Below are 9,608 nucleotides of genomic sequence, written 5' to 3' on the forward strand. Positions count from 1 at the left end.
AGTATAACGGCCGTCGTGGAGCTTTTTGCACCAGGTGAGGAGCTCGACGTCGAGGGACCCCTATGGCAAGCCAGCCAATATATTTGTCATTTTGTAAGCCATTTGCATCAAAACGAGGCATAACATAATTTCTAAACAAAATACAATTCTTTTTCGGAAAGGAAGAAGAGACGATCTCTGCACAAGAAGGAAAAAACGGCACAAAACCAAAAGAATAGTTCTCCTCCCAGGCGATTGAGAGCTCACATCCCCCATTTTTCGAGGGCAAAAAGGCCCACCACTTGATACTAGAGTACTGTATGAACCAACTGAAGAACTGGCAGAGGGCTATACCAATATGAGATCTGGAGTCGCGGATCCAGCCCAATTTTTTAGGGTGGGGCAATAGGTAGAAGGGGTGGGATTTTTTCTACTTATTTTTCTTCACACCCATATGGGCTGGGTCAAACTCTTAGGGTGGAGCCACCCTGCACCCTATTGGATCTGCCATGCCAAAACATTTTTTTTCATGTGTACGAAAACCGTAATAAATTTATGAAATAAATATGTATATAGCATACATACTTATACGCCTTACTGTCTAGCAAGCAGCATGTGGGCAACATCAATTTGGTTCTGCGCTCTAGCTGACTGGGTGTTTGTACGCGCTGTTTTGCTCATTGACAATAATTCAAGACTCACACCCCCAAAATAAATCCATTTAGCAACCAAAAACAGTTGACCAGTTACATAACTAAAATTTAGCTGATGCACGCTTGGGGTTGTCGCCACCGCCCTCGTCTCTTAATTAGCTAGCCAACGCGTGGAGATCGGTTGAACTTCATGCAGTAATCCTGGAGCTTCTTGCAGTTGTGACGGCACGCCAGTCCGAGCATGGTCACCACGTTCCGTTCTGAGACGCACTCACCAACCAAGGTCTCACACTTGTCCTTCATCCTGTCCAGATGGAAGCGAGACGCGGCGACCAACATGTCTTGGGCAATAGTCGTCACATTGTGCCCCGCAGCAAGCACTATTTCTTCCAAGGGAGGCAGCTCGTCGGTGTAGATGAAGCGAAGCACCGCCTTGAAGACTGCAACCCTCATACCCCAGACCGGGACGATGTGCTCCTCCTTCTGGTTGGTGGCCACAACCATCGTGTATAGGGCCGGGGCTCGTGTGGCGATGACGAGGCTGTGTGCGCGAATCTCCCTCTTTTCGACTAGGAACGTCACATCTGAGCCCTTCTCGCTCACCAGGAGCTGCTCAAGATGAGACGCGATGTTGGGTGGTGGCGCAAGAGTCATGTCTTCGACACCGGCTGAAGTGGCACTCGTAACAGTGCACAACTTGTTGGTCAATACAAAGTCGCAGCGAATGGTTAGAGAGCCATCATCAGCGTATACTGACACATCATCTTCCTGGCTGATCAAACACGAAAACCCACAAGAATCACCTTCTGAGTTGAAGGTTTCTTCAGCTTGCCACATGATGAGGGGCGAGTTGCCACCAGGGTCATCCATCATGAAACATAAGGACACCCTAACACTAGCCGTTCCTGGATCGGTCAACAATTCAGTGAGCACGGAAATTCTCCCTTCCTTCACTGATACCTCCAACTTCCAGTCATGGCCTCCTATCTGGAAAGTGTCAGAACTGAATCTTTGTTTAACACCATGGCTCGTATGCAGGCTCTTAAAGTTTGGGATCCTCAACTCGTGTATACCGTGAGCCACCTCCGACGTGTTATACGTCGACACAGTCCGTTGCTCCGGCCGGCAGAGGCTGGTGTATGCGTGGCTGTCCACTAATTTACAAGTGGCTACTTTGTCTGTGACACCTGCTAGGAAAGAACAACAGCTTTCCTTTAGCTCCTTGTACTCCTCTGTCGCCTTGACATTGGCATACACAGTAGTATCGGACGCCAAATACTCAATGCAAGAGGCCTCTAGCTGACGGCAGCTATGCCGGCCGTGCACCGCCATCAACGTCGGAATGACAGACGCAATGTCTATGCTTTCGGACAATATCTTCTCACACATGAGCCTCAGCTTCTCTAGGTCGTAGCGATCCGCGGCAACGAGCAGGTCAAGCGCCATGTCCACACGACGCCTCGCGGCACATTTTTCTTTGCAACCACGTTTAATAGTCGCCTTTCCTTTGATGGGCATCTCGTCGGTGTAGATAAAGCGGATCATGGCCCTGAAAGTTGAGGCGCTCATGTCATCGACCACGACGCGACGGGTGGCGCTCTCTCTCATGTCACCGAGGAGCTCGGCGGCGAACACGGATGACTGCATGGCAAGGATGAGCCTGTGCGCCTGGATCTCGGCCTCCTCCACGACGAACGTCACGTCCGGCACCATGCATGCAGGTGTTGTACTCTTTGGCTCCAACGAGAGGAAAAGAAGCTTTTGCATATCCTCGGCGATAGCAGACTCCTCCTCCTCCGCCCGGAGGACCTCGACAATGCAGATGATGGTGAGGCGGTCGTCTTGCACGTAGCGGCTCTCATGGTCGCGGAATGCCTCCGGCACCGGCAACGTCCAGCTCCTGCCGGCCCGAGACAGCTGCCAGCTGTTGCCGGACCACACGGGGAAAGTGTAGGCTTCGTCGCTCTCCCACACGGCGGCGGGCCACCGGCCAAGCGGGTCCTCGATCCTCAGGCTGGCCGCTGGCCTTGGCGACGACGGCGTCGTCGGTCATGTAGGCGGTGAGCAGCAGGAGAGCGATAGAGGCGAGGTGCCCGTCGTCATCGAAGCTGCAGTCTAAGGCCCAGTTGTGGCCGCCGACCTTGAAGGCGCCGGAGAGGATGGAGTAGTGGGCGTTGTTGGCCAGCGCCGCGCGAGCGTTGTAGCCGACGATGTGGAACTCATGCTCGCCTCGGACGAACGATGTCGGCCTACGCGACGCCGGAACGGCGGCCGGCGGGGTAGACCGCTTCTTCCATGGGCAACGGCGAGTCATCTGCAATGCTGCTGCTGGCTGACCGCTAGCTTGCTGGATGGATAGCTTCCTTCCGGTGGATACATGGGATTATATAGGCGTAGTAGAAGCTAACCTATTTCCTTCCATGTACGAGCGGGACATGAATGGATAGCTTCACGAACCCGAGTAGGACTCGCCATCAACAGCACGCAGTTCCAATCGGATTGCTTTAGGGCCCTTTCCGAAACTCTCCATCACCATCACGAAGCAAAGCGGTTCGGCTCGTGTGCTCCGGTTTTATTTTTCTTTTGTTATTTTTCACCAGTTTCTTTGCCGGGTTTTCTAGTTTTCTGAACGGTTTTTTTCCATCTTTTACTAATTGTTTTTTACAAAAAGGTTCTGTGTGCATTTAAAAAATGCTCAGCGCGTATTGCAAAAAAAATCACCGTACATAAAGAAAAAGTTCTCTGTATATTAAAAATGCCCACCTTATATTAAAAATCTGTGTGTATTTTAAAATATGTAAACAGCTAGCCCCCACTATTAGGATTTCTCTAACTTCTCCTTGAGCCACATCACTTAAATTATTTTAGCGGTTGGATTTGCTAGATTAGTGTACGACAGACATCAGATATGCACTTGGGAGCAGCTGCACCAAGCTTATGCACGCATGCATGCAATGCCTCTTTTTTTTTTGCGGAATGAACATTTGTATTACTCATTCATAAGATCCTTGCAATCAGCTTGAACCACTTCTAAAACCCTGGGCGGGCCTGAGCCTATCCAGGTCATAGTTCTTTGTTCGATTCTAGCGAAACTAGCAAGACAGTCACTAGCATTATTTTGACTACCACTCACATGAATAACACACGTTTCTCTAAGACCTCTCAGATATTTAATCTCCTTAACTAGTGCAGCATACACCGATCTGTCCACCTCCCTTCCTTGAATCATGGAAACCGCAGAGATTGAATCCATTTCAATGATAATTGGCGAACTGCTTCGCTGAAGAGCCAGCGAAAGTCCTTCCATACAGCCACAGAGCTCAACTTCCAACGCATCCCGGCACGAGAACAGTTGTCTGCATGCCAAGAAGATCACGTCGCCAGCTTCATTACGTAGGATCATTCCGGCACCCGTTGTTCCATCCAAATGATATGATCCATCTGTATTAAGCTTGAGCCACCCTTGAGTGGGTGGATTCCACCTTACAACCTTCTCCATAGACATGGCCGCCGGCTCCCTTTTCTCACACGATAAGCTCACCTTCCCTTTTCTAAGTTCAGCAACTGAATCTGATCTGATTGCAATGATGGAGTCCAAGTAGCTTTGGAGAAATCTACATGAGGCCTCCACAGGAGGGGCCGGTTTTTGGTGCACCACTTCATTCCGCACATACCAACATCTCCAAAAGGTGAAAAGGATCTTGCTTCGCTGCGATTCATCAAGTGTTTCCAGGACCTGGAACAACCATTCCTTGCCTGAATTCTTAATTGCTTCAATTGGCGGTAATCTCCAGACCTCAGCCATGGCACCATACAACTGACGAGCTAGTGGGCATCTCACCATTGGATGGAAGTTATCCTCCGGCTCCAAAGCACAGACTGGGCATAGTGAGGACACTTCTAGTCCTATCTTATGCTTGTTCTGCCAAGTGGGCAAGCTATTTGAAACTAATCTCCATGCAAAATTACGGACAGTGGGAGGCACCTCCGATGACCATATTAACCTCCATAAGGATCTGTTTCCACTGGGATTTGTGCTGCTAGCTACCGCTGTGCTCCTATGAGCTTCTTCAAAAGCCATATCATATGCACTTTTGACAGAGAATCGGCCAAACCGACCGGGTCCCCAAGCCAACACATCCTCCTCCTGCCTTGGAGAGGCCCTTATCTTCAGAATTTCAGAAACATCAGCTGCAGCGAAATACTTCGAGACTTGATCATACTTCCAAGAACCGTTATCATTTAGCAAATCTGCCACATACCGGATTCGACACCTCCCTTGTGCTGAGATGGTTTTGTAAGAGAACGGTCTCGGTATCCAATTATCGCGCCAAATTCTTATACTTTTACCATTACTGACCCTCCAAAGCAATCCCTTCTTCAAAAGATCCAGCCCATGGCTAATAGCTTGCCATGAAGAAGACGAGTTACCAGTAAACACCGTATCTTCTAGTTTGCCGTTTGGGTAATATTTCGCTTTCAGGACGCGAGCACACAGACTTTCCGGTCTAGTAATCAACCTCCAAGCTTGTCTTGATAACAAAGCCTGGTTAAAAAGGCGTAGATCTCGAAATCCCACTCCTCCCTTTGATTTCGGCTGCAATAGATGATCCCAACCTTTCCAGTGCACTTTCCTCTTTCCCTTTGCAGAACCCCAATAGAAGTTTCGAATCATTCTAGTAAGATCATCACATAGCGAGTAAGGCAGTTTAAATACCCCCATGATATATGTTGGCAGAGACAAGGCCACCGACTTGATCAAGGTTTCCCTGCCTGGTTGAGCTAAGTGTCCATCCCCCACTGAATTAATCTCTTTGTCAGGCTGGTTTGCAAGCTTTGGAAACGTCCCTTTGACATGCGGCCCTCTGGGGTTGGCAGCCCCAAGTATCTCTCCTCAAAAGAGGTACTAGTAACCTGTAAAGTCATCCTAACTTCAGCTTGAACTGATTCTAGGCATGATGTACCAAAAAACAACGAGCATTTGTTGTAATTGAGGCTTTGGCCCGTGGCTGTGTTGTATTGATCCAACGCCTTCTTTACTTCCAAAGCTTGTCCTTGAGAAGCTTTAAAAAATAGAAGAGTGTCATCTGCGAAGAGCAAGTGTGAGATGCCAGGGGCTCTCCGACAGATTTTCACTGGAGTTATTGCATTAGCCATCACTTGCTGCCTTAAGATTGAAGATAGACCATCAGCCACAAACAAGAATAAGAATGGTGATAGCGGGTCACCTTGCCGAAGCCCACGCGATGGTGCAAACGAATCTAAGAGGGTTCCATTTAACTTAACAGAGTATCTAACCGATGTGACACATGACATTATCCAGTCTATCCATCGGTCTGAGAAGCCCATCTTTTGCATCACCTGCTTCAAGAAAATCCAATCCACCCTATCATATGCTTTGGAGAGGTCCAGCTTATAAGCACAAAAGCTCTTCGAGGGATCTTTCTCTTGCTTTATATAGTGAATGCACTCAAAAGCTACTAAAGCATTATCCGTTATCATCCTCCCTGGTATGAAGGCACTCTGCTCCGGTGATATGATATCATCCAACAAAGGCCGCAACCTATTCACCAAGCATTTGGATATAACCTTGTACATTACGTTACATAAGCTTATTGGCCTATAGTCAGACATACTCACAGGGTTAGAAACCTTTGGAATAAGTGTTATGGAAGTAGAATTCACACCTTCCGGCATAATCTGTTGGGAAACGTAGTAATTTCAAAATTTTCATACGCACACGCAAGATCATGGTGATGCATAGCAACGAGAGGGGAGAGTGTTGTCTACGTACCCTCGTAGACCGAAACGGAAGCGTTGACGCAACGTAGAGGAAGTAGTCGTACGTCTTCCCGGTCCAACCGATCCAAGCACCGTTACTCCGGCACCTCCGAGTTCTTGACACATGTACAACTCGATGACGCACCCCGGGCTCCGATTCAGCAAAGCTTCGGGGAGGAGTTTCGTCAGCACGACGGCGTGGTGATGATCTTGATGTTTAACCGTCGCAGGGCTTCGCCTAAGCACCGCTACAATATGATCGAGGTGTAATATCGTGGAGGGGGGCACCGCACACGGCTAAGGAACGATCACGAAGATCAACTTGTGTGTCCTAGGGTGCCCCCTGCCCCCGTATATAAAGGAGCCAAGGGGGGGGGGGGGTGCGGCCGGCCCTAGTAGGAGGCGCGCAGGAGGACTCCTACTCCTACCGGGAGTAGGACTCCCCTCCCTTTCCTTGTCCAAGTAGGAGAGGGGGAAGGAAGGAAGAGAGGAGAGGAAGGAAAGGGGGGGCGCCGCCCCTCCCTCCTTTTCCAATTCAGACTAGGGGGAGAGGGGGCGCGCGGCCTGCCCTGGCTGCCTTTCCTCTTCTCCACTTTAGGCCCATGAGGCCCATTAACCCCCCGGGGGGTTCCGGTAACCCCCCGGTTTTCCGATTTTATCCGAAACTTCCCTGGAACACTTCCGGTGTCCGAATATAGCCGTCCAATATATCAATCTTTATGTCTCGACCATTTCGAGACTCCTCATTATGTCCGTGATCATATCCGGGACTCCGAACTCATAATGAAACTGTCATCGTAACTTTAAGCGTGCGGACCCTACGGTTCGAGAAAAATGTAGACATGACCGAGACACGTCTCCGGTCAATAACCAATAGCAGGCCTGGATGCCCATATTGGATCCTACATATTCTACGAAGATCTTTATCGGTCAGACCCATAACTACATACGTTGTTCCCTTTGTCATCGGTATGTTACTTGCCCGAGATTCGATTGTCGGTATCCAATACCTAGTTCAATCTCGTTACCGGCAAGTCTCTTTACTCGTTCCGTAATACATCATCTCACAACTAACACATTAGTTACAATGCTTGCAAGGCTTATGTGATGTGTATTACCGAGAGGGCCCAGAGATACCTCTCCGTCAGACGGAGTGACAAATCCTAATCTCGAAATACGCCAACACAACATGTACCTTTGGAGACACCTGTAGAGATCCTTTATAATCACCCAGTTACGTTGTGACATTTGGTAGCACACAAAGTGTTCCTCCAGTAAACGGGAGTTGCATAATCTCAAAGTCATAGGAACATGTATAAGTCATGAAGAAAGCAATAGCAACATACTAAACGATCGGGCGCTAAGCCAATGGAATGGGTCATGTCAATGAGATCATTCAACTAATGATGTGATCCCGTTAATCAAATAACAACTCTTTGTTTATGGTTAGGAAACACAACCATCTTTGATTAACGAGCTAGTCAAGTAGAGGCATACTAGTGACACTTTGTTTGTCTATGTATTCACACATGTATTATGTTTCCGGTTAATACAATTCTAGCATGAATAATAAACATTTATCATGATATAAGGAAATAAACAATAACTTTATTATTGCCTCTAGGGCATATTTCCTTCAGTCTCCCACTTGCACTAGAGTCAATAATCTAGATTACACAGTAATGATTCTAACACCCATGGAGCCTTGGTGCTGATCATGTTTTGCTCGTGGAAGAGGCTTAGTCAACGGGTCTGCTACATTCAAATCCGTATGTATCTTGCAAATTTCTATGTCTCCCACCTGGACTAGATCCCGGATGGAATTGAAGCGTCTCTTGATGTGCTTGGTTCTTTTTTGTGAAATCTGGATTCCTTTGCCAAGGCCATTGCACCAGTATTGTCACAAAAGATTTTCATTGGACCCGATGCACTAGGTATGACACCTAGATCGGATATGAACTCCTTCATCCAGACTCCTTCATTAGCTGCTTCCGAAGCAGCTATATATTCCGGTTCACACGTAGATCCCGCCACGACGCTTTGTTTGGAACTGCATCAACTGACAGCTCCACCGTTTAATGTAAACACGTATCCGGTTTGCGATTTAGAATCGTCTGGATCAGTGTCAAAGCTTGCATCAACGTAACCATTTACGATGAGCTCTTTGTCACCTCCATATACGAGAAACATATCCTTAGTCCTTTTCAGGTACTTCAGGATGTTCTTGACCGCTGTCCAGTGATCCACTCCTGGATTATTTTGGTACCTCCCTGCTAAACTTATAGCAAGGCACACATCGGGTCTGGTACACAGCATTGCATACATGATAGAGCCTATGGCTGAAGCATAGGGAACATCTTTCATTTTCTCTCTATCTTCTGCAGTGGTCGGGCTTTGAGTCTTACTCAACTTCACACCTTGCAATACAGGCAAGAACCCTTTCTTTGCTTGATCCATTTTGAACTTCTTCAAAACTTTGTCAAGGTATGTGCTTTGTGAAAGTCCAATTAAGCGTCTTGATCTATCTCTATAGATCTTAATGCCCAATATGTAAGCAGCTTCACCGAGGTCTTTCATTGAAAAACTCTTATTCAAGTATCCCTTTATGCTATCCAGAAATTCTATATCATTTCCAATCAGTAATATGTCATCCACATACAATATCAGAAATGCTACAGAGCTCCCGCTCACTTTCTTGTAAATACAGGCTTCTCCGAAAGTCTGTATAAAACCAAATGCTTTGATCACACTATCAAAGCGTTTATTCCAACTCCGAGAGGCTTGCACCAGTCCATAAATGGATCGCTGGAGCTTGCACACTTTGTTAGCTCCCTTTGGATCGACAAAACCTTCCGGTTGCATCATATACAACTCTTCTTCCAGAAATCCATTCAGGAATGCAGTTTTTACATCCATCTGCCAAATTTCATAATCATAAAATGCGGCAATTGCTAACATGATTCGGACAGACTTAAGCATCGCTACGGGTGAGAAGGTCTCATCGTAGTCAACCCCTTGAACTTGCCGAAACCCTTTTGCGACAAGTCGAGCTTTGTAGACAGTAATATTACCGTCAGCGTCAGTCTTTTTGAAGATCCATTTATTCTCAATTGCTTGCCGATCATCGGGCAAGTCAACCAAAGTCCATACTTTGTTCTCATACATGGATCCCATCTCAGATTTCATGGCTTCAAG

General features: G+C 47.5%; 1 pseudogene; it reads right to left on the reverse strand.

The window, feature by feature from the left end:
- Positions 1-791: 791 nt before the first annotated feature.
- LOC125546437 (uncharacterized) lies at positions 792-2,946 on the reverse strand (annotated as a pseudogene).
- Between the last annotated feature and the right edge of the window lie 6,662 nt (positions 2,947-9,608).

Source organism: Triticum urartu, chromosome 3A (genome assembly GCF_056163025.1).
Source record: "Triticum urartu cultivar PI428250 chromosome 3A, HENAU_Tu73, whole genome shotgun sequence".
In the NCBI taxonomy this organism is placed as follows: domain Eukaryota; kingdom Viridiplantae; phylum Streptophyta; class Magnoliopsida; order Poales; family Poaceae; genus Triticum; species Triticum urartu.